Genomic DNA, 25,498 nt, shown 5'->3' with positions numbered 1-25,498 from the left:
TTTAAAGTGAGCAGAAAAGAAGGATGAAATAGTGTGAAGACGTGTGATTTTGGTCACAAGGAGGTGATGGCAGGTACAGAAAGGTAGATCTGCGTGTCATCGGTTTACTGATGATATAGCAAACCATGCCATTACATCAGCTGTCCCAGGCCAAAGATGTAAATGGAGAAGAGTAGGGGTCCTAGAACTGAGCCTTGGGGAACACCGAAAGACCTGGGTCGAAGTGAGGAAGTGGTGTTGGAAAGGGAGACACTGAATGTCCCTGTAACAGCCTGGCTGATTTTTAAAGACTGTGCCGATAAACCCAAAAAGGCCATTTGCAGCACTGGCCATGCCCGCAGCAGCGGGGGTAGCAAAAATCTGATCCTAACCACCACAAACATGATCAGGCACATGGCAGCAAAGCACCTGACTTTGTTGGTTGAACACAAGGCTCCATGATCAGTGTCTGTGGGTGATACCACTGCTTCTTCTGATGTTGTGTGTGCAAGCCAATCCACTGTCCATGGTGCATTTTAAGATACCGCATGCCCTGCATCTGCAGTTGCACACAAACTGAAATAGCACCATCAACAGGCACATCCACATCCTTGTCCCAGCGCAGCGTTCAAATGTCCAAGAGAAAGAAATAGACCAAAAATCGGGGATCACCGGAGGCACGGATCAAGTAAAAAGAGCAAATTTTATTCAAAAGTGTATAAACGGACACAGAAAACCACATAGAGCACACATTAAAAACTCATTGACTCATTTTTTCATGCGTTTGCACCATGGATATTGCCTTCATTATAACATGGTGCATCTAGGCAATGTGGATCTCCTTACAAGTTATTTTGATACATGCTGAATGCGCTAGCTATATGACTATATGTGTACTTACCATTTAGCTCTCTTTAATCAATATCTTTAATATTTCTCTGTATGATAAAATAAGGTGCTGTTCACATAGACATCACACTCGGTAATAGTAAGGATTTTCTTTATATTTGTCATTTGTTGACACTGGGGAGTTGGCTCATACATGGGGATGGCTGTTGTGAATTCTGCTTTTGGGTTCCCACCAGTGGTTGTAGGTGGTAATCCAGTTGTCCCTGGGTTGCAGTCCTGGTCAGGTGTATCTGCTGATTGCAATTCTGACTGGGGTATTTAGGTGTGCAGGATTCATTAGTCCTTGCCAGTTGTCCATGGTTCTGGGAGGTTTTGGATCTTTGTCTGGTTCCTCCTGCCTTGCTGCCAATTCAGCAAAGATAAGTGTCTGGTTTTTGTTTCTGTGGCACACATGCTGTGTGCTTAATAATTCTGTGCTATTCATTTGTTTTCTCTTGTCCAGCTTAGATTGTGTCAGTGTTTTCTCAGTCTTGTTGGATTCTCAGGAGTTGCAGAAATACGCTCCACATCTTTAGTTAGATGGTGGAATTTTTTGTATTATCTGCTGTGGATATTTTTTGGAAGGGTTTTAATACTGACCGCTTAGTATTCTGTCCTATCCTTTCCTATTAAGCTAGAGTGGCCTCTTTTGCTAAATCCTGTTTCCTGCCTGCGTGTGTCTTTCCTCTACTACTCACAGTCAATATTTGTGGGGGGCTGCCTATCCTTTGGGGTTCTGCTCTGAGGCAAGGTAGAATTCCTACTTCCATCTATAGGGGTATTTAGTCCTCCGGCTGTGTCGAGGTGTCTAGGATTTGCTAGGCACACCCCACGGCTACTTCTAGTTGCGGTGTTAAGTTCAGGATTTGCGGTCAGTACAGTTTCCACCAACTCCAGAGAAAGTTTCATGCGACTCCAAGGTCACCGGATCATAACAGATGGCTCTATTTTGGGCCTAAGTGTACCATGTATAGGTCACATGGATAACCAATATTTTAAATGTTTTTAATGTGTGCTCTATGTGGTTTTCTGTGTCCGTTTATACACTTTTGAATAAAATTTGCTCTTTTTACTTGATCCGTGCCTCCGGTGATCCCCGATTTTTGGTCTATTTATTTCTCTTCTTCTTTTTTGAAATGGTTCATTTCATATAGACCTGGTTGGATCCCTTGGTATCTGTGGTGCCCCCTCTCTCACTTATTAAGTCTGAACTGCAAGTTACCTGTCTGCCACACACACCCGAGACACAGTAACATATAGAGCCCGGGGCGTGATAGAGTCCCTGTCAAAAGGCTCGAATTACCTGTCATGCAGGTATTGTTCTATCCTATAAGGGGGACAGGGAGAAGAACTGTGAGGACTTTATCCGAAGCCATAGGCAGTAAGGAACTACAACACCAACATGCTAGAGGAAGGCTTTTAACTCCACCTGGTAAAGAGGACTCTGGATTCGCTTCCAAGCTGGACTGGACTGTGGCGGCCTGAAGTCTTCAGTAAACAGGTAAAGAGACTGCAAACCTGTGTCCTCGTTCTTTACTGCACCATTCACCATCTTCCATCTACACACTGGGAGCTCTGGGGATACACTTCACCTGTGGGAAGTATACCATCAAGCTGCCATAACATCATCCCAGAGGAACCCTTAAAGCAGCATTGGTCCCCACTGACCAAATACCACAGGTGGCGTCACGAACATAAACTCTATTCACCAAATCCCTTTAAAGACTTTCCCCTTTTACATGGGCGCCCAGGGCCACGGACCGGGTCACCACGGCCCTGGCGGGTGACTCACTTGCGCCGGAAATGTTGCATTTTAGGCCTGTGGGAGACGTAAGCTTTCCGCAACCTGATGGCAGTCACCATCACAAGGTACTCGTTACCCAGCAGCCACAATTTTTCCCTGTCTGCCGTCACGACATTACATCAAGCAAGCACGTGTCCCACAATATTACCCGTGCCCTCTGCAACGCTGTTGTTGGGAAAGTTCACCTAACCACTGACACATGGACCCAGTCTGACCTTGGGATGGTGCACATCCTCCCAACCCGAATATTGCAGGCCCGAAGTCATTCTGGGTTGCCCCCACAGTCTACAGCTCTTGCACCTCCTCCTCCTTCAGCTTCCATCTCCGAAAGTAACATATCAGTCACAAGCTGAAAGCACTGCAGCACTGCCTCAGCCAAGTGGCAACAGGCTGTCCTGAAGCTAATATGCTGTGAGAAGCCGCACAATGATGAAGAGTTGTGCACAGCTCAGAAAGAGCAGGCAGATCAGTGGCTGACACCGCGCAATCTACAGCCAGGAATGGTCGTGTGTGACAATGGCTGGAACCTGGTGGCTGTTCTGTGTCGAGGCAAGCTCACACACGTGCCATGCCTATCCCATGTACTTAACCTCATTGTTGAACATTTTCAGAAAAGTGACACGGAGGTGCCAGATCTGCTAGGAAAAGTATGAGGCTCTGCGTACACATTTTAGAAAGTCAGCTAGAGCCTCATCCGCTCTTACTGTGCTTCTGCAGCACTTGCAGCTTCTGGCTCACCGACTGATGTTTCATGTCCTCCCCATGCATTGGAATTCAACACTGCATATTTTGGAAAGGATTTGTGAGCAGAAGAAGGCATTTGTAGACTACCAGCATCAACAAGGCCGTCGGTATTCAGTTCTGACTTCACACATAAGATCTCAGGAGTGGAAATGGATGTCAGAAATATGTACCATCCTCCAAAACTTTGAGGAATTCACCAAGATAGTGATCGGCAATGATGCCATAATTAACATCTCCATCATTCTTCTCTGTGTTCTAATATTAATATTTATAGTTATTTATAAGCGTCAACATATTTATAGTTTCAAACACAACAGTCCTAAGTAACAGCGATAACAATAATACAACAATTAAACAGAAATCAAACTACCCTGCTTGTGACAGCTTACAATCTACACTAAGTAACAACGATAACAATAATTAAACTAAGAAAAAAAAAACTGCACGTGACAACTTATAATCTACAATGAGGTGGGGAGAAAAAAACTGCAGTGGAATGTATTTATAATTATGTATTTACAATGATATTAGTGAGGTTTGTCAAAAATTGTGGAGGCCTGAGGACAAGGAGGAGGAGGAGACCATGGTCAGTTGTCCTCTTGGTGAGGAAATGGAAGTATCGACTGTTAGCAGCCTTGCACGCATGGCTGAGTTTATGTTACGCTGCCTTGCATTCTCAAAATTTTAGGTGACAGGCAATACTGATTGTTGACAATTCTAGACCCACCCTACAGGGAGAACTTTATTTAAATAAATAAATAAATCTTTATTTTTATATAGCGCTAACATATTCCGCAGTGCTTTACAGTTTATATCTCTTATTCCAGAGGCAGACAGACAGACAGGTGTACTACAGTGTTGGAGGACCATAGGGCACTTCTTGCTGAATTATTAGAAAAACTCCCATCTGAAAATGCTGACAGAAGAGGTCACAGTTCGTTGGCCAAGCAAGGAGTACAGCTGAGAGAGACACCACTCCAATCCAGCAGAGGCAGTGTAACACTGACAAAGTTCGGGGAGAGTTTTCTCAGACCCTCCTATCGCCCTGGCCCTGAGGCGTGGGGGACTCCCACAAGGAGTGCTTTGTTTGGGATCATGCTGAGGAAGTACCTTGCTGACCATACCAACCTCCTCTGTCATTCCTCTGTGCCTTTTAATTATTGTTTTGCAAAGCTGAACACGGAGCATGAAGTGCCTCTCTCTACTTTGAACGTGCGCTGTACTCACGGTCATGGAGTGCACGGTGCCTCGTTCTCTTGCTGTCACTGTGAACATGGCTCCTCACTTTCTGGCAGTACCGCTTTTATTGGCAGGAGCAAACGCTTTTGTAATACAGAGAAAGAGTACAACACCGCCCAAGCATTCACACTCTGCTCCTCATACTTTCTATGTGCGCAGTGACTGCCTCTAGGCAGAAGATGAAGATGGTGGTAGTAGTAGTTGGAGCATTTAACACAGTGATGAAGCAGCCATAACAACTTGAAAGAGAAGTATTTTTAACGAGATACCACACTGTTCGATATGTTGCCTGTATTTTTTTATTTTTTAAACTAAAATAGTGTACCGAACTAGGGTAACAGATAGCAAATAAAGCTGAATGTAGGCCTGAGTTTCCACAATTTGTAGATCACAAATACATCAGATGTCTGACAGCGATAACACACTGCCAAATAGGTGGCCTGTATTTTTTTAAATGCAAAATAGTGCTGTATATAAATAGAGTAAGTGACAGCAAAAGCAGTGGAAAACCGGCCTACAATGCCCAAACTTGGAGCACGCAGATATATGAGGCCTGTCACAGAAAAAATACACTGCCAAATATGTGGCCTGTATTTTTTGTAATGCAAAATAGTGCTGTATATAAGTAGAGTAACAGACAGCAAAAATAGTGGAAAACCGGCCTACAATGCCCAAACTTAGAGCACACAGATATATGAGGCCTGTCATGGAAATACCACACTGCCAAATATGTGGCCTGTATTTTTTGTAATGCAAAATAGTGCTGTATATAAGTAGAGTAAGAGACAGCAAAAACAGTGGAAAACCGGCCTACAATGCCCAAACTTGGAGCACGAAGATATATGAGGCCTGTCATGGAAATACCACACTGCCAAATATGTGGCCTGTATTTTTTGTAATGCAAAATAGTGCTGTATATAAGTAGAGTAACAGACAGGAAAAACAGAGGAAAACCGGCCTACAATGCCCAAACTTGGAGCACGCAGATATAGGAGGCCTGTCTTGGATATACCACACTGCCAAATATGTGGCCTGTATTTTTTGCAATGCAAAATATTGCTGTATATAAGGAAAGTAACAGACAGTAAAAAAAGTGGGAAACCAGCCTACAATGCCCAAATTTGGAGCACGCAGATTTAGAAGGCCTGTCACGGAAATACCACGCTGCCAAATATGTGGCCTGTATTTTTTGTAATGCAAAATAGTGCTGTATATAAGTAGAGTAAGAGACAGCAAAAACATTGGAAAACCGGCCTACAATGCCCAAACTTGGAGCACGAATATATATGAGGCCTGTCACAGAAAAAACATACTGCCAAATATGTGGCCTGTGTTTTCTGTAATGCAAAATAGTGCTGTATATAATTAGAGTAGGAGACACCAAAAACAGTGGAAAACCGGCCAATAATGCCCAAACTTGGAGTACGCAGATATGAGGCCTGTTACGGAAATACCACACTGCCAAATTTGTGGCCTATATTTTTTGCAATGCAAAATATTGCTGTATATAAGTGGAGTAACAGACAGTAAAAAAATTGGTAAACTGGCCTACAATGCCCAAACTTGGAGCACGCAGATATAGGAGGCCTGTCTTACATATACCACACTGTCAAATATGTGGCCTGTATTTTTTGTAATGCAAAATAGTGCTGTATATAAGTAGAGTAAGAGACAGCAAAAACAGTGAAAAACCGGCCTATAATGCCCATACTTGGAGCACGAAGATATATGAGGCCTGTCACTGAAATACCACACTGCCAAATATGTGGCCTGTATTTTTTGCAATGCAAAATATTGCTCTATATAAGTGGAGTAACTGACAGTAAAAAAAGTGGGAAATCGGTCTACAATGCCCAAACTTGGAGCACGCAGATATAGGAGGCCTGTCTGGGAAATACCACACTGCCAGATATGTAGCCTGTATTTTTTGTAATGCAAAATAGTGCTGTATATAAGTAGAGTAAGAGACAGCAAAAACAGTGGAAAACCAGCCTACAATGCCCAAACTTGGAGCACGCAGATATATGAGGCCTGTCACAGAAAAAACACACTGCCAAATATGTGGCCTGTATTTTTTGTAATGCAAAATAGTGCTGTATATACTGTAAGTAGAGTAAGAGACAGCAAAAACAGTGGAAAACCGGCCTACAATGCCCAAACTTGGAGCACGCAGATATATGAGGCCTGTCACGGAAATACCACACTGCCAAATATGTGGCCTGTATTTTTTGCAATGCAAAATAGTGCTGTATACAAGTAGATTCACATACAGCAAAAAAAGTGGTAAACCGGCCTACAATACTCATACTTTGAGCACGCAGATAAATTAGGCCTGTCATGTAAATGCCACCCTGCCAAATATGTGGCCTGTATTTTTTGTAATGCAAAATAGTGCTGTATATACTGTAAGTCGAGTAAGAGACAGCAAAAACAGTGGAAAAACGGCCTACAATGCCCAAACTTGGAGCACGCAGATATATGAGGCCTGTCACGGAAATACCACACTGCCAAATATGTGACCTGTATTTTTTGTAATGCAAAATAGTGCTGTATATAAGTAGAGTAAGAGACAGCAAAAATAGTGGAAAACCGGCCTATAATGCCCAAACTTGAAGCACGCAGATATGGGGCCAGTTACGGAAATACCACACTGCCAAATATGTGGCCTGTATTTTTTGCAATGCAAAATATTGCTGTATATAAGTGGAGTAACAGACAGTAAATAAAGTGGGAAATCGGTCTACAATGCCCAAACTTGGAGCACGCAGATATAGGAGGCCTGTCTTGGATATACCACACTGCCAAATATGTGGCTTGTATTTTTTGCAATGCAAAGTATTGCTGTATATAAGTAGAGTAACAGACAGTAAAAAAAGTGGGAAACCGGCCTACAATGCCCAAACTTGGAGCACGCAGATTTAGGAGGCCTGTCACAGAAATACCACGCTGCCAAATATGTGGCCTGTATTTTTTGTAATGCAAAATAGTGCTGTATATAAGTAGAGTAAGAGATAGCAAAAACAGTGGAAAACTGGCCTACAATGCCCAAACTTGGAGCACGAAGATATATGAGGCCTGTCACAGAAAAATCATACTGCCAAATATGTGGCCTGTGTTTTCTGTAATGCAAAATAGTGCTGTATATAAGTAGAGTAAGGCCATGTTCACACGTTCCTGATTTCCCTGCTGTTTTTTTCTGCACTAAAAACCGCAGCTCTTGGCAGAAAACGCAGGTGCGTTTTTTAGTGCTTTTTGGTGCATTTTTTGATGCGCTTTTTGATGCGTTTTTTGATGCGGTTTTTAGTGCAGTTTTTTTATGCAGTTTTCTCTGCAGAGTCTAGGAAGTTTTTTTAGGGTTAAAATGGCTGAAAATACCCTACCTAACCCTACCCCTAACCCTAACCATACCCCTAACCCTACCCCTAACCCTACCCCTAACCCTACCCCTAGCCCTACCCCTGCCCCTAACCCTACCCCTAACCCTACCCCTAACCCTAGTTCTAACTGTAGTGGGGGGGGGGGGAAATTAATTCTTTATTTTATTATTGTTACTACCTATGGGGGTGATAAAGGGGGGGGGGGGGTCATTTACTTTTTTTTATTTTTATGACTGTGAGGTTATCACAGTGATCAAAATTTGCCTGGAACGAATCTGCCAGCCGGCAGATTCGGCGGGCGCACTGCGCATGCGCCCGCCATTTTGGAAGATGGCGGCACCCAGGGAGAAGACGGCCGGACGGACACCGGGAGGCCCGGTAAGTATAAGGGGTGAGATTAGGGCACGGGGGGGCGTCGGAGCACGGGGGGTGGCATCGGAGCATGGGGGGGTGGGATTGGAGCACGGGGGGCAGCCACACTGCAGCGGTTCTGCACCACAAACCGCAGAAAACCCGCAGATATTATTTTCGTCTGTGGGTTTTACTGCGGGTTTGACCTCACAATGGAGGTCAATGGGTGCAGAACCGCTGCAGTTCCGCAAAAAGAAGTGACATGGTACTTCTTTTTTACCGCAGCTATTCAGCGCGGCTTTTTTTGGGATTTTCCGCAATGTGGGCACAGCAGTTCCTGTTTTCCATAGGGTACATTGTAATGTACCCTGCATGGAAAACAGCTGCGGACCCGCTGCGGGAAAATCGCGGCGGTTCCGCATTAAAAAAAGGATGGTGTGAACATGGCCTAAGAGAAACCAAAAACAGTGGAAAACCAGCCTATAATGCCCAAACTTGGAGCACGCAGATATATGAGGCCTGTCACGGAAATACCACACTGCCAAATATGTGGCCTGTATTTTTTGCAATGCAAAATAGTGCTGTATATAAGTAGATTCACATACAGCAACAAAAAGTGGTAAATCGGCCTACAATACTCATACTTTGAGCACGCAGATAAATGAGGCCTGTCACGTAAATACCACCCTGCCAAATATGTGGCCTGTATTTTTTGTAATGCAAAATAGTGCTGTATATAAGTAGAGTAAGAGACAGCAAAAACAGTGGAAAACCAGATAACAATGCCAAAACTTGGAGCACGCAGATATATGAGGCCTGTCACAGAAAAAACACACTGCCAAATATGTGGCCTGTATTTTTTGGTGCCGACGGTCCGCCACAACACGACGCAACCGCTGCACGACGGTTGCGATGTGTGGCAATGCGTCGCTAATAATAGCCTATGGAGAAAAAACACATCCTGCAAACAACTTTGCAGGATGCGTTTTTTCTGCAAAACAACGCATTGCGACGTACGTCGTACGACGCTAGTGTGAAAGTAGCCTAAGAGACAGCAAAAACAGTGGAAAACCAGCCTACAATTCCCAAACTTGGAGCACGCAGATATATGAGGCCTGTCACAGAAAAAACACACTGCCAAATATGTGGCCTGTATTTTTTGTAATGCAAAATAGTGCTGTAAATAAGTAGATTCACATACAGCAAAAAAAGTAGTAAACCGGCCTACAATGCTCATACTTTGAGCACGCAGATACATGAGGCCTGTCACGTAAATACAACACTGCCAAATATGTGGCCTGTATTTTTTGTAATGTAAAATAGTGCTGTATAAAAGTAGAGTAACAGACAGTAAAAAAAAAGTGGGAAACCGGCCGACAATGTCCAAACTTGGAGGATGCAGATATATGAGGCCTGTCACGGAAATACCACACTGACAAACATGTGGCCTGTATTTTTTGTATTGCAAGATATTGCTGTATATAGGTAGAGTAACAGACAGTAAAAAAAAGTGAGAAACCAGCCCACAATGCCCAAACTTGAAGCACACAGATATATGAGGCCTGTCACGGTAATATCACACTGCCTAATATGTGGCCTGTATTTTGGGGGGGGGGGTCTGCAAAATAGTGCTGTATATAAGTAGAGTCACAGACAGCACAAACAATGGAAAACCAGCCTAAAATGCCCAAACTTGCAGCACGACAATATATGAGGCCTTTTTTGTTTTTGGGTGAATTTAAAACAAAAAAAGAGTGGCACAAGGCTACCACACAGAACTATGCTACTGTGGAAATACGATTTAAAAAAAAAAAAAAAAAACCACCAGGACTCAGCCTGACATAACAGACTGTATTAATATTTTTGGGGGCCTTTTGGGTAAATTTATAAAAAAAAAAATAGTTGAACAAGGGTAGTACACACAACTATGCTACGTATGCCTGACAAACTATGATTTTTCTACAGATGCACCAGGACAGGTCTGACATAACAGACTGTATATTTTTTTGGGGGGGGTGAATTTTGGGAAAAAAGAAAAAAAAATGAAAACTGCAACTAGGTATATAGTAAATAAGCAGCAGCAGTTAAGGAGCTTTGGGAGGGATGCAGTGGGAGCTATGTACGCAAATACAGTGCCTGCAGGCCTTCCACTTATGTGTATATGCTGTGCCCTGCCTACCTAGCGCTGCAATCTCGGTACTCATGGATTAGGCCTAAAAAGGACTATTAGTTTCTCAGGAGTTGTGGAATTAACAGTTGCAGACCTACACTAACTATTGAAAGCACGATTCTGACCCTATCTCGGCAGCAGCTTTCTCTACACTAGCTACGTCCGGAGCAGAATGCGGCAAGCAGGGTGGCGTCAGGTCTCTTATACTCGTGATGATGCTGTGTGGCCAAGCCAATGACTGCACGACCACAACAAAGATGGCTGCGGCGTTTCATGGCCTGGCAGACAATCCCTGCAGTGTAATTGGGTCTCTAAAGTCCACCAAAAATGCTGGATGGAGAACTCACTTCCTGCCGAGTAATCCCGGAAATGTTCGATGCTCGCCGAGTAGACCGAGCATAGTGATACTCGGGCGAGTAACGAGTAGTGGCGAGCACGTTCGCTCATCACTAGTGAACACTCCTGGTTGGGTGTCCATCTGCTAGATTGGGTGTAGTAAAAGACCTGTCGGTCCCTATTATACTATTTCTACTGTGGTGAAATTGATGCCACTTTGGTGGTGTCTGCCAATAACTTTTGGAAATGTGAACACTCCTGGTTGGGTTTCCTTCATGCATGTTGCCTGTGGCAGTAGGCCTCCGAGACTGTCAGGCCGCCACTTCCTTGGACTCAACTAACCGTTCTGCTATCCTTTACATTTTCTGACTGTGGTAGTCTACGAAACTGATATTTGTGCCACATGAGTGTGTCTCAGCATGAAAGTAAGTAGAGGTGTTGCATGTGGTATCCCCAGACATGCAGTAGACGGAGATGCCCCTCCCTGAGAGCTCCCAAACCCTCATTACATAGCCAAATCTCTTAGACCATGTAAAATTAGCTCCATGCCCCCCCCGAACTAATGCTGCGTTCACCTCTCTGGTGTATGGGCCAGCCGCCTGTTGCCTGTCCATTCCTAGAGCCCTTTGCACCACCGTGCATCTGGGGCCAGCTTGTTACTGTCTGTCATCCAGGTGAAAGGCCGACATCGCTGCGTTGTGGTCGGAGCAAGCTGGGTGCCACTCAACATCACTATTGCACCAAGGAGCCGCCCGGTAAGGCCCCCATCCTCTCAACTCCTCTGCTTGCCGGCGCCGAGTGGGTCCTGCTCTGGTCAGGACACCCGTCGCCCGTGCTCCTGACACCACATGTGCCACTCTGGAAGAAAGAGAAGCCGACTCTTCCCCCTGCTGCAGCCCCCCCAGACGGATGGATTCCTCCCGGCTCTGGCATGCCGGGGGTTACATCCATCCGGACTAAGGCATGCCAGAGGCATAGTTCTCTGCAGCTGCCATCCGTCCTGAGGAGTGCCTGCTATGTGTGATAGCAGTGCTGCTGAGCTGCTAAAGTAATGCTTCAACAGCTTCCATAATTCAGGTACGTGCTCAGCTTCCTAACGCTGGTAAGGGGTACCTAAAATGGCTACCCCAAATAAAATGGCTGACCCTTTTATATTGTTGCCCCATAACCCCACCTTTGACCTCTCCTCCCCTAAGACCTGATCCCAGTGTCACCTCTGAACAATCTGTTAACCCCTAATCTTCATCTTCCAAACGTTCCTCCAGCTCACTATATTCCCACCTCAACCCCGTCATGTTGGCCTACATTCAAAGCCAGGAGCCCAATATGGCCTCTCTGGAGAAGGGGACAAAAAATTTTCAAGAATTAGATATACCAAAATGGTCATCAAAAAGTGGTTAAAATTTTGCACTATAGTCGTAGAAGTGGATGTCTCTCAAAAATAAATGAAGAGACAAGAAGAAAATTGGTTTTGGAGGCTGCCAAGAGACCATCAGCAACATTCTGGCACATGGGAGATTGTTGTCACATTGACAGAAGTTATACACTGCTCAAAAAAATAAAGAGAACACTAAAATCCCACATCCTAGATATCACTGAATGAAATATTCCAGTTGTAAATCTTTATTCATTACATAGTGGAATGTGTTGAGAACAATAAAACCTAAAAATGATCAACATAAATCACAACTAATATCTCACAGAGTTCTGGAGTTGGAATGATGCTCAAAATAAAAATGGAAAATTAAGTTACAGGCTGATCCAACTTCAGTGGAAATGCCTCAAGACAAGGAAATGATGCTCAGTAGTGTTTGTGACCTCCACGTGCCTGCATGATCTCCCTACAACGCCAGGGCATGCTCTTGATGAGGTGGTGGATGGTCTTCTGAGGGATCTCCTCCCAGACCTGAACTAAAGCATCCGCCAACTCCTGGACAGTCTGTGGTGCAACATGACATTGGTGGATGGTGCAAGACATGATGTCCCAGATGTGTTCAATCGGATTCAGGTCTGGGGAATGGGCGGGCCAGTCCATAGCTTCAATGTCTTTATCTTGCAGGAACTGCTGACACACTACAGCCACATGAGGTCTGGCATTGTCCTGCATTAGGAGGAACCCAAGGGCAAACCGCACCAGCAATATGGTCTCACAAGGGGTCTGAGGATCTAATCTCGGTACCTAATGGCAGTCAGGCTACCTCTGGCGAGCACATGGAGGGTTGTGCAGCCCTCCAAAGAAATGCCACCCCACACCATTACTGACCCACTGCGAAACCGGTCATGCTGAAGGATGTTGCAGGCAGCAGATCGCTCTCCACGGCTTCTCCAGACTCTGTCACGTTTGTCACATGTGCTCAGTGTGAACCTGCTTTCATCTGTGAAAAGCACAGGATGCCAGTGGTGAATTTGCCAATCCTGGTGTTCTGTGGCAAATGACAAGCGTCATGCATGGTGTTGGGCTGTGAGCACAACCCCCATCTGTGAACATCGGGCACTCAGACCATCCTCATGGAGTCGGTTTCTAATCATTTGTGCAGACACATGCACATTTGTGGCCTGCTGGAGGTCATTTTGCAGGGCTCTGGCAGTGTTCCTCCTGTTCCTCCTTGCACAAAGGTTGAGGTAGCAGTCCTGCTTCAGGATTGTTGCCCTCCTATGGCCCCCTCCACATCTCCTGGTGTACTGGCCTGTCTCCTGGTAGCACCTCCAGCCTCTGGACACTACGCGGACAGACACAGCAAACCTTCTTGCCACAGCTCGCATTGATGTGCCATCCTGGATGAGCTGCACTACCTGAGCCACTTGTGTGGGTTGTAGAGTCTGTCTCATGCTACCACGAGTGTGAAAGCACAACCAATATTTAAAAGTGACCAAACCATCAGCCAGAAAGCATTGGTACTGAGATGTAGTCTGTGGTCCCCACCTGCAGAACCACTCCTTTATTGAGTGTGTCTTGACAATTGGCAATAATTTCCATCTGTTGTCTATTCCATTTGCACAACAGCATGTGAAATTGATTGTCAAACAGTGTTGCCTCCTAAGTGGACAGTTTGATTTCACAGAAGTTTGATTTACTTGGAGTTATATTCTGTTGTTTAAGGGTTCCCTTTATTTTTTGAGCAGTGTATATACAGTATATACACTACCGTTCCTAAGTTTAGGGTCACTTAGAAATCTCCTTTTTTTTAAAGGAAAGCACAGGATTTTCCAATGAAGCTAACATTAAATGATTCAGAAATATATTCTATACATTGCTAATGTGGTAAGTGACTATTCTAGCTGCTAACGTCTGGTTTGTAATGCAATATCTTCATAGGTGTATAGACGGATTTCCAACAACCATCACTCCAGTATTCTTATGGTACTTTGTGTTTGCTAACTGTATAAGAATGCTAATGGATGGATAGAATACGCTTGAAAACCCTTGTGCAAGTATGATAGCACAGCTGAAAACAGTTTGGCTGATGTGATTAGAGAACCTATAAACCTGACCTTCCCTTGAGCTAGTTGAGAATCTGGAGAATTACATTTGTTGGTTCCATTAAACTCTCAAAATGGCCTGAAAAAAAGAACTTTCATGTGAAACTCGACAGTCTATTCTTGTTCTTAGAAATTAAGGCTATTCCATGCGAGAACTTGCCAAGAAACTGAAGATTTCCTACAATGGTGTGTACTACTCCCTTCAGAGGAGAGCACAAACAGGCTCTAACCAGAGTAAAAAGAGAAGTGGGAGGCCCCACTGCACAACTGAGCAGCAAGACGAGTACATCAGAGTCTGTATTTTGAGAAATCAACGCCTCACAGGTCCTCAACTGGCAGCTTCATTAAATAGTACTTGCAAAACGCCAGTGTCAACGTCTACAGTGAAGAGGCGACTGCGGGATGCTGGCCTTCAGGGTAGAGTGGCAAAGAAAAAGCCATATCTGAGACTGGCTAATAAAAGGAAAAGATTAATATGGGCAAAAGAACACAGACATTGGACAGAGGAAGATTGGAAAAAAGTGTTATGGACAGACGAATCCAAGTTTGAGGTGTTTGGATCACACAGAAGAACATTTGTGAGACGCAGAACAACTGAAAAGATGCTGGAAGAGTGCCTGACGCCATCTGTCAAGCATGGTGGATATAATGTGATGGTCTGGGGTTGCTTTGGTGCTGGTAAAGTGGGAGACTTGTACAAGGTAAAAGGGATTTTGAATAAGGAAGGCTATCACTCCATTTTGCAACACCATGCCATACTCTGTGGACAGCGCTTGATTGGAGCCAATTTCATCCTACAACAGGACAATGACCCAAAGCACACCTCAAAATTATGCAAGAACTATTTAGGGAAGAAGCAGGCACCTGCTATTCTATCTGCAATGGAGTGGCCAGCGCAGTCACCAGATCTCAAACCCATTGAGATGTTGTGGGAGCAGCTTGACCGTATGGTATGCAAAAAGTGCCCATCAAGCCAAACCAACTTGTGGGAAGGGCTTCTGGAAGCATGGAGTGAAATTTCTCCAGATTACCTCAGCAAATGAACTGCTAGAATGCTAAAGGTCTGCAATGCTGTAATTGCTGCAAAGGGAGCATTCTTTGAAGAAAGCAAAGTTTGAAGGAGAACATTATTATTTCAAATAAAAATCTTTTTTTCGAACCTTGTCAATGTCTGGACTAGATTTTCAATTTATTTGGCAACTTATTTGATTAATAAAAGTAGGAGTTTTCATGGAAAACACAAAATTGTCTGGGGGACTCTAAACTTTGGAATCGTAGTGTACATATACTGTATACCTTAGTTATAAGGCTAGCTTCAGCCTTAAAAAGTCTTAGGTGGTGATTAGTGTTGAGCGATACCGTCCGATACTTGAAAGTATCGGTATCGGATAGTATCGGCCGATACCCGAAAAATATCGGATATCGCCGATACCAATATCCGATACCAATACAAGTCAATGGGACATCAAGTATCGGAAGGTATCCTGATGGTTCCCAGGGTCTGAAGGAGAGAAAACTCTCCTTCAGGCCCTGGGATCCATAGTGAGGTGTAAAATAAAGAATTAAAATAAAAAATATTGATATGCTCACCTCTCCGGCGGCCCCTGGACATCACGCTGGTAACCGGTCGGCTTCTTTGTTTAAAATGAGCGCGTTTAGGACCTGCGAATGACGTCGCGGCTTCTGATTGGTCGCGTGCCGCTCATGTGACCGCCACGCGACCAATCAGAAGCCGCGACGTCATTCTCATTCACTAAATTCCTAATTCTAGGAATTTAGGACCTGCGAATGACGTCGCGGCTTCTGATTGGTCGCGTGGCGGTCACATGAGCGGCACGCGACCAATCAGAAGCCGCGACGTCATTCGCAGGCCCTAAACGCGCTCATTTTAAACAAAGAAGCCGGCCGGTTACCAGCGTGATGTTCAGGGGCCGCCGGAGAGGTGAGCATATCAATATTTTTTATTTTAACTCTTTATTTTACACATCCCTATTGATCCGATACCGATACCACAAAAGTATCGGATCTCGGTATCGGAATTCCGATACCGCAAGTATCGGCCGATACCCGATACTTGCGGTATCGGAATGCTCAACACTAGTGGTGATGTAGATGCAGAGTTGCACATAGGGCTCTTGCCGAAGGGTTAGGAACCGAGAGCCACAACAGGTAACTGTTACATTCTCTCACTATCCAGATTCACTATAAAAATGGCTGCTACATTTCCTGTGTCTGCATTTATACTAGCCATGATAGTCTCTGCTGATTGGCTGTGCTGTACCATATGTTGCTATAGCAAGGCATTTTGGGGACACAAACAAAACTGTGCCCAAGGTCATGTGAGCTTTCTTTGACTAATGTAATTGAACTCCGTGGAAAAAATGGCAGCACCTGTTTTAGGCAATTTGTGAAAAGAAGCGCAAATTGTTTAAAATTGCTGGGTTCAGATAATTACTAACATTTCTACACAAATTCCATTTTCAATGGACCAATTTGCTCACCTATAATGTGTGGGCATTCTTTGAGTCATTAGTCTGGAAGCTATGTTGTAGTATAGGGAATTTTGCTATAATTTGTGCTGTAGTTTTTGAGTATGTAGGTGCTATTATACCATTTTAGGCTACGTTCACATTTGCGTTGTTGGGCGCAGCGTCGTCGACGCAACCCACAACGCATATACACAACGCTGCGTTTTTTGACGCATGCGTTGACATAAAATAGTAATGTTCATGAATTTTGGCGCAGGGAAAACGCTACAAGTAGCATCGTCCGCGCCCTATCTGGTGCGTCAAATTGACGCATGAGTCGTAAAACGCAATACAACGCATACTGGCGCATGTCCATGCGCCCCCCCATGTTAAAGATAGGGGTGCATGACACATGCGTCGGTATGCGTCGACGACGCTGCGCCCAACAACGCAAATGTGAACGTAGCCTTAATGATGCCCTATTATGCTAAACATCAATCCAGTGAAAGTTGGATGCATTCTTTTGTTTCTCATCATTAAATGTAGATTACAAAAGCATATACTGCTTAAATCCACAATTACCATATAATAGCTTGTTTTGTACTTGGTTCCACAAGACATTTGATTTGTGTCTCTTCAAAATGCATTTTAATGTGAGATGACAAAATCATGTCACCTTCTTTTTCTTATCTAAGTTACATAAAAAGAGGATTATGCAGATGAGCCTTTTTCACAGTCAGGCTTTAATTAACAAGGTGTTACCTTTTACAATATTTTGTAACACGACAGATGCCTGCAGATGTACAACAAGACAGGAACTGGGCTTAGAATAAGGAAGTGCAGCTCAGGTGTGCTAATTAACCCTCTGCTCCATATAAATGAGGCCAATCTGTTTGGAGAGAAATTAATTAGTACCGTCATTACACTCGAAGAACGAAGCAACTAAGGAGACAATCGCTGTTTAGACTCCAATAAAGGAAACAAAAAAATGTTTTAATACAAATAGTACAAAGAGCAAAACACAGCACATAATAAATGATAATGAGACTACTCAGCAGTGCAATGCTAAAAAGGGCATTGCACAAATGTAGCACTGATATAAAATACACACTTCTCCCAGGTGGACCACACCCTTCCTATATAAAAGGGAATGTATTTCTGAAGTACATGATTATCCATTAAAAGAGCCAATTTTATATTAGTACATAAATACATAACTACATATTCTGTCTATATTTCTATATATGGTCTCATTTTACCATCTATATTATGGCTACAACTCTCTGACAACATGTGGTTCTACTAAATCAAAGGTCAATTTACACAGAGTGATCTATTTCAAATCTTTATTTTTGTTAATGTTGATGATTATGGCTTACAGCCAATGAAAACCTAAAAGTCATTATCTCAGTAAATTTGAATACTTTATAACACCAGCTTGAAAAATGATTTTAACATCCGAAATGTTGGCCTACTGAAATGCATGTTCAGTAAATGCACTCAATACTTGGTCGGGGCTCCTTTTACATCAACTAATGCATCAATGCGACGTGGCATGGAGGCAATCAATCTGTGATCTTTTTGAAAGACATTCTAAAGAACTCAGTAGAACGTTCAAAAATAGAGAGTACAGTAAAAACATAAATCCGCATAGGCTACTAAAGAGCTAAAAATAACCCCAGGGATGAACTGCTTAATAACAACAAAACGGAAGAAAAAGAAACCAAGAACCAAATCCGACTAATTACAAATTATAACAATCAGTGGCCACAATTTGTTGACATCATCATCAAACATTGGCAAGTGCTCCTAGTGGACCCGGTATTGCAAAAATGTTTACCTCACACTCCTCTAATTACGGCACGACGATCTAAAAAGCTTAGGGATCTACTCATTCGAAGTCACTATGAACCTCCCAAAATACTTTAAAAAAAGTGGCTAGAGAGAGACCAAGCGATTTTATCCCTGTGGACATTGTAAAGCCTGCTCAAATATGAGCAAAAGAAAGATGCTCTGCAATTCTTATGGAAACCGTACCTACCAGATCAGACACTACATAACCTGTGCCACTGAGGGCATAATTTACTATGCTTGAATGCCCTTGCAGAAACATTTATATGGGTCTAACAACACGAGAATTGAAAATTCGCACCAGAGAGCATATTCGAGACATTGAGAAAAGTTCGACAGCTGAAGATTCCTCGCTCTTGAAAACTTTGCCAAGACACTTTCATCAGTTCCATCAAACCAACTTCAGCCTTTTAAAAGTACAAGGTATTGCTATGGCTTCCCTGGACCCTAGAGGGGGTAACTTGAGTAGATCTCTTTCCAAAATGGAAAGCAAATGTGTTTTAAGGCTAAAAAGTATTACCCTACACAGACATAATAGACATTTTGATTTCAGCGCATTTTTGAAATATATTATGAGATTTATATGGTTCCATACAGGTGTTTTAGAGGGAGGAGGTTTAGGTGTTTTTAATCTATTATTTTATCAAACATTTTAGTCTTCTTTCTTTACACTATTTCTCTATTTATAGATACCATAATAATCTCTTGTCTTTTATGCCGGGCAGAGTGATGTCACTTTTCAATGTACCCTATATCATCTGGATACAGCTGGATGCCGCTTGTGCTGCTACTTAGATGACTTTATCCTTCCATCAAGGTGTTCCTTGACCCAATGTGTGTATAAAGACAGAGAAACTGCCAAAGCAAAAAATCTTCTGCACACACCTCTGTCATAGAAGTCAAAAGATTTCTTCCTGCAATCGATCTGTTATCCTGGAAAGAAAGAGAAGATGTTTAGTATGGTTATTACCAATCCCTACCTAACTGTTATTGAATTTTTAACACACAGTCCTGTTGCATATTATTGTACTTCAATATGTATTAGACGACTACATTTTGACTGTGTCAACGCATTTCTGGGTAGAGATCTCAGTGTATATACGGGAATGATCTTGAGACCCATATTTTTCAGCACAAGCCCACACTTATGTATTCCTTCACAAATCCATTCCGCAGACTTTAGCTATGTTTAATTTATTTCTTACCCCTTATGTTTGGGGTGCAGTATACCCCCTAGTCTCACTTTTAAATCATCACTATCCATTAATATTATTTAGCCACCTAGACACAGATATAATTCCAACTAGTTATTTAGTTGTTCTTTACCTCAGCACCCTATTATATATTCCATGCACTTCTTTACATAATTCACAATTCTTTCCCTTCATCATCACCTCTTTAATATATCTGAACATTATTTGGTTATATGCATTTTTAATTCACTCACCTCTCCCCCTCATTCATCGGTTGAACCCCTCCTCCAGATTTGGCTTGCCATCGGCTATTGGAGTTTGCTGGCACGCAATTGTTGCCATGACCGCACTGCCGGCTTGCTGATTAACTGCCGGGGATGCCAGGTCACATGATGGAGTGGGCTCATGATGATGCGCACCACGCCATATCATCTCTAATCTATATTATGCGTCAACATGCATATGGTCACATGTCTCACACTCAGGGCCGCCATCAAGGCATTACTGCCCTGACTGGCGTATGAGGCCCAGTGGGCAGAGGGGGCCCGCATCGGGCCTCGTCTCATCTGCTCACCGGGCCATTACATGTGCTGCGGCAATGTAATGCTATTGACGTGCGGGCACGCACCCGCACGTCAATAGTTAACAGCCGCCAGTAGAGTTGAGCGACTTTTACTTTTTTCGGATCAAGTCGGGTTTCGCGAATCCCGACTTTGTCAACAGTCAGGTCGGGTGAAATCGGCCGATTATTGCGACAAATCGGGGGCTGACTGAAACACGAAACCCAATGCAAGTCAATGGGGAATCAAAGTCGGCAGTGAGTGGAGGACAGGAAAACACCTACAGTGCCCATTTTAATGCCAAAAACATCAATTCTTATTACTTAAGCTTGTCAATCTTAATTTACTTTATAATAATAGTTAGGCATTGAAAGTGTGATGTCTGAGTAAGATGAGAAGAGAGTGGACCCTCTGGGTCACGGTACTGACGCACCGAGGGGCGAGCGAACCCGAGATGAAAACCCCTATACAGGGATAGTTGGGAGCAAGCCCGAGGGGGACAAGTACCGCAACAGCCGGTGCCAAGAGGGACGGTTCTTAGGAGAGACAGGAGAGGGAGGAAGGGAGAAGACAAACTGAACAGTGGGAAAATGGAAGTGGGAAAAACAAAGAACGGACTACGGGAGGCAGGACTAAACAATGGAGGGAGACAAGAGGTTAACATGAGATAAAGCCTGCGAGAGCAGACCAGACAGGAACGGAAAAGAATCCGAACCAAAACAGGACCAGAACAGTGTACAAACAGCACACAATAATCAGGCGCCTCCATTATGGAGGAGACGCCTGATATAGCCAGAGAAAGTACCCTGATTGGAGGACCCAGAAGCGCGGAAGGGGTTAAGAGGAGGAAGGAGCGCGTGCACGCGTCCTAAGGCGCATGTGTGGAGCAGGCACACGACGGAGGAAGGAGGAAGCGCGGTCACCACGCCGGAATCCCCGAGCAGCAGCAGGAGGAACCGGGGAACCGGTGCGATGCTGAGAGCGGCCGCAGCGTCAGAGAAGGCCGGTATGACAGAAAGCTGGGGGTCATTTGGCTAAAGTTGTGGGGGGGTAGGGCTGGCTAAAGATTTTCATGGGCCCAGGAAACGCGGAATACGTCACGGTGGTGGAGCAGGGAGAGGTAAGTGTTTCAACTTTGCAAGTGCTGTGATCCTGAGCAAGCGGGGGGGCCAACTCATTGGCACTGGCACAGGGCCCCTCATAGTAGGGCGGTGTGTTTGACGGCGGGTGGCGCCTCCCACTGGCAGAGACACTTTTGCGTACTATGAGGGGCCCGTGACGTCGCCATCGAGTATGCCCCCCACCTGATGAAGGAACCTGCACTTTATTCTGCACCTTCCTCTTTGTCCCCATGTAAGGTGGTATAGTATGCGGGAAGGGGAACCTGACTTTCAGCAGGGTCAGATTCTGGCTGTGTAGAGTGCAAGATGAAAGTAGTGGTCTGGGTCAATGTACCAGCAGACTCATCTAGCAGTGGCTAGGCAATGGACAGGATGAGGAGGAAACACAGATATAGGCCCAAATAATAAAGTAGGCTAAATGCAGTTCAAAATTGGTAACAGGATGAAACAGGCGGCATTGCTTTGTTCAGTGGAGGAAAACTAATGAGTGGCAGACATATTTAGTAGGCCCAAGTAATAAAGTAGGCTAAATGCAGTTCAAAATTGGTAACAGGACTAAGCAGGCGGCATTGCTTTGTTCAGTGGAGGAAAACTGTAATGAGTGGCAGACACAGTTAGTAGGCCCAAATAATAAAATAGGCTAAATGCAGTTCAAAATTGGTAACAGGACTAAACTGGCGGCATTGCATTGTTCAGTGGAGGAAAACTGTAATGAGTGGCAGACACAGTTAGTAGGCCCAAATAATAAAGTAGGCTAAATGCAGTTCAAAATTGGTAACAGGACTAAACAGGTGGCATTGCTTTGTTCAGTGGAGGAAAACTATAATGAGTGGCAGACACAGTTAGTAGGCCCAAATAATAAAGTAGGCTAAATGCAGTTCAAAATTGATAACAGGACTAAACAGGCGGCATTGCTTTGTTCAGTGGAGGAAAACTGTAATGAGTGGCAGGCACAGTTAGTAGGCACAAATAATAAAGTAGGCTAAATGCAGTTCAAAATTGATAACAGGACTAAACAGGCGGCATTGCTTTGTTCAGTGGAGGAAAACTGTAATGAGTGGCAGGCACAGTTAGTAGGCACAAATAATAAAGTAGGCTAAATGTCTGCCAAAAAATTGTTCATAAATAAACAAGTGGCATAGATAGATACAGGGGTGGGCTCCTATGCTGAGTGGCAGAAAGTGGTAGTAGGCGCAAAGTATTAACTGGTCTAAATGGAGGCCAGGGCCCCTGTATATTTTAACTATCATCTATCATTTCAACAAATTTGTATTGGCAGTGCCATTGAAGGATTTAACAGCACAGACTACACAGTGGTGGAGCAGGGAGAGGTAAGTATTGCAAGTGGTAGAGCACTGTTCGAACAGGGGGGGAACACTCTCTCGTGGGCGGCGTTACTGGCACAGGGCCCCTCATATTACGACGGTGTGTCTGATGTTGGTTGTGCACCACCACCGTCAGAGACACTTCATTGTACTATTAGGGACCCTGTGCCAGTGCCGTCGCCCAAGAGTGGGCCCACCCACCCGTCCAGGCAAACGGCACTCGCACGGGTGCTTGCACCAAGTGGTGACACCGGCCCTGTGGGGGGAGTCAGCCCATTTAGGGAGGAATAAAAATAGCCTATGGTGGACATTCAGCAGCTGCAAATGGAGGAATTGGAGAAGTCAGTAAGAGGAGGCCAAAATCAAGACATTTTTCAGGCAAGCTACGTGTCAGCAGGGGAAGGTGGGGCAAAATAATTTGAAATTCATGATTGGTTCATTTTAATGAAGGTTTTATGAAGAGTTCGCACCCTTAGGTGCTATTGTGCTTTTGCCACTACCACCAGATGCACCACCACCATCAGTACCAGGTGGCAACCACCGTCCACGGGCTCTTCCACCAGACTTCCTCATTTTTTGGAAAATCTAACCAAAATAACAACCGTTATATGGTACTGTAAAGCAAGGCAGAAGGTTTATATAAACTTCTAGAAACCACCGGAGACTAGACGGAGGTGGACATGACTTGGGGATGGGTGGACTGAGAACTCCTGCAGCCTTTCTTTGTATTGCAGTGTAGATTTTAAACAAGAGTGTTGTTGCTTTAAAGGGAAGGTGCCATCAAAAAAAAATTTTTTTCAGAAATTGTAAAAATGTAAAGAATTAATGATTACATTTTCTTAAAAAATATTATCATTTGTTTATAATTTAGTAAAATATGAAAAATAATTTGAAAAGTTTTGGAATTTCCACTTTTCAACACTAGGGGGAGCAGCTGCTGAAATTTCAGAAAAACCTAGTGTAGAAATAGCTCACATTACAGCACTGCAGTAATTATGGGCGGAGTCTGCTGACATGTGATGTCTCCTCTCCTCTCCTTCTGGGTGTTTGCTAAGGGATTAGAGAGGATGAGATTCAGGAACCCAGTGAGCAGCCATTTTGTTTGTGACTGCAGAGTATGGCTGCCGTCACACTATCAGTATTTGGTCACTATTTTACCTCAGTATTTGTAAGCCAAAACCAGGAGTGGAACAAATAGAGGAAAAGTATAATAGAAACATATGCACCACTTCTGTATTTATCACCCACTCCTGGTTTTGGCTACAAATACTGAGGTAAAATACTGACCAAATACTGCTAGTGGACGGCAGCCTTAGGCTACTTTCACACTAGCCTTTTTGGCAGTATGTCGCAATGCGTCATTCAGGAGAAAAAACGCATCCTGCAAAGTTGTCTGCAGGATGCGTTTTTTCCCCATAGACTAACATTACCGACGCATTGCGACGTATTGCCACACGTCACAACTGTCGTGCGACGGTTGCGTCATGTTTTGGTGGACCGCCGCCACAAAAAAAGTTACATGTAACGTTTGTGCGTCGAGTCCACCATTTTCGACCGCGTATGCACGGCCGAAACTCCGCCCCCTCATGCCCAGACCTAACAATGGGGCAGCGGAAGCGTCGTAAGACTGCTTCTGCTGCCCACGTCGGACATTTCTTTCACAGCATACGTCGGTACGACGCACTGCGAAAGGCTCGTACCGACGCTAGTGTGAAAGCAGCCTTATACTGACAAGTAGACAGTCACCGAGGATGGCAGGCAGCAAGGATTCTGGGAGATATGTGGTGGAGGGAGCAGGGTGACAGCAGCACAGAGTATTTCAGGAGAGCAGTGTGCTGGTCTATGGGGGCCCCTTGTTTGGTGCGCGGAGCAGCCAGGGATTGTACATAGAGCGCTGTCTTTTATACACATGGATGGACCGTCTGCTCCACAGAAATCCAGGAAACATTTCTGCGGATTGATGGCCTGGTCTGATCCAGACTTTGCATGCAGACCCCATTCCCCTCCTCAGATCTTGTCTTCTCCATCCTGTCCTGGCGATGTGTGAAAGGGAGGCGACAGGCGAAGTAAGGGGTGACGCTGGGAAGGAAATGTAGCCATATAGTAACGATAAAAATGAGACCCCTCTCTTCAGCTGCCTCACCAGCCCTGACTGCACCTAACTGGAGGTCATGCTGCCCCCTCTATTACCCCAGACCCGCGTGCAGGTGCTCAGCCAGAACCACCATAGAATGAGTCCGCTTTCTGAAGATAATACTGCCATAGTGTTCTCACATAATACCGCCATATAGATCACACACAATACTATCAAATAGATCACACAATACTGTCATACAGTTCTCACATAATACCACATATAGATCACACATAATACCGCCAGTGTTCTCACATACCGCCATATAGATCACACATAATACTGCCATAGTGTTCTCACATAATACCGCCATATAGATCACACACAATACTATCAAATAGATCACACAATACTGTCATACAGTTCTCACATAATACCACCATATAGATCACACATAATACCGCCAGTGTTCTCACATACCGCCATATAGATCACACATAATACTGCCATAGTGTTCTCACATAATACCGCCATATAG

The 25,498-nt window shown here is 44.2% G+C and overlaps 1 long non-coding RNA gene across 1 annotated transcript in view; it reads right to left on the bottom strand.

Annotated features, from left to right (window-relative positions):
• Positions 1-25,498, bottom strand: part of LOC138674025 (uncharacterized) — a 136,253-nt gene that overhangs the window by 107,564 nt on the left and 3,191 nt on the right. The window contains exon 2 of the long non-coding RNA XR_011320435.1: positions 19,573-19,620. This is a non-coding gene — a long non-coding RNA (uncharacterized lncRNA). The remainder of the gene's footprint in view (positions 1-19,572; positions 19,621-25,498) is intronic.

Source organism: Ranitomeya imitator, chromosome 4, assembly GCF_032444005.1.
Source record: "Ranitomeya imitator isolate aRanImi1 chromosome 4, aRanImi1.pri, whole genome shotgun sequence".
In the NCBI taxonomy this organism is placed as follows: domain Eukaryota; kingdom Metazoa; phylum Chordata; class Amphibia; order Anura; family Dendrobatidae; genus Ranitomeya; species Ranitomeya imitator.
Note: the sequence above shows the minus strand (reverse complement) of the source record. Positions and strands in the feature narration are given on the sequence as shown.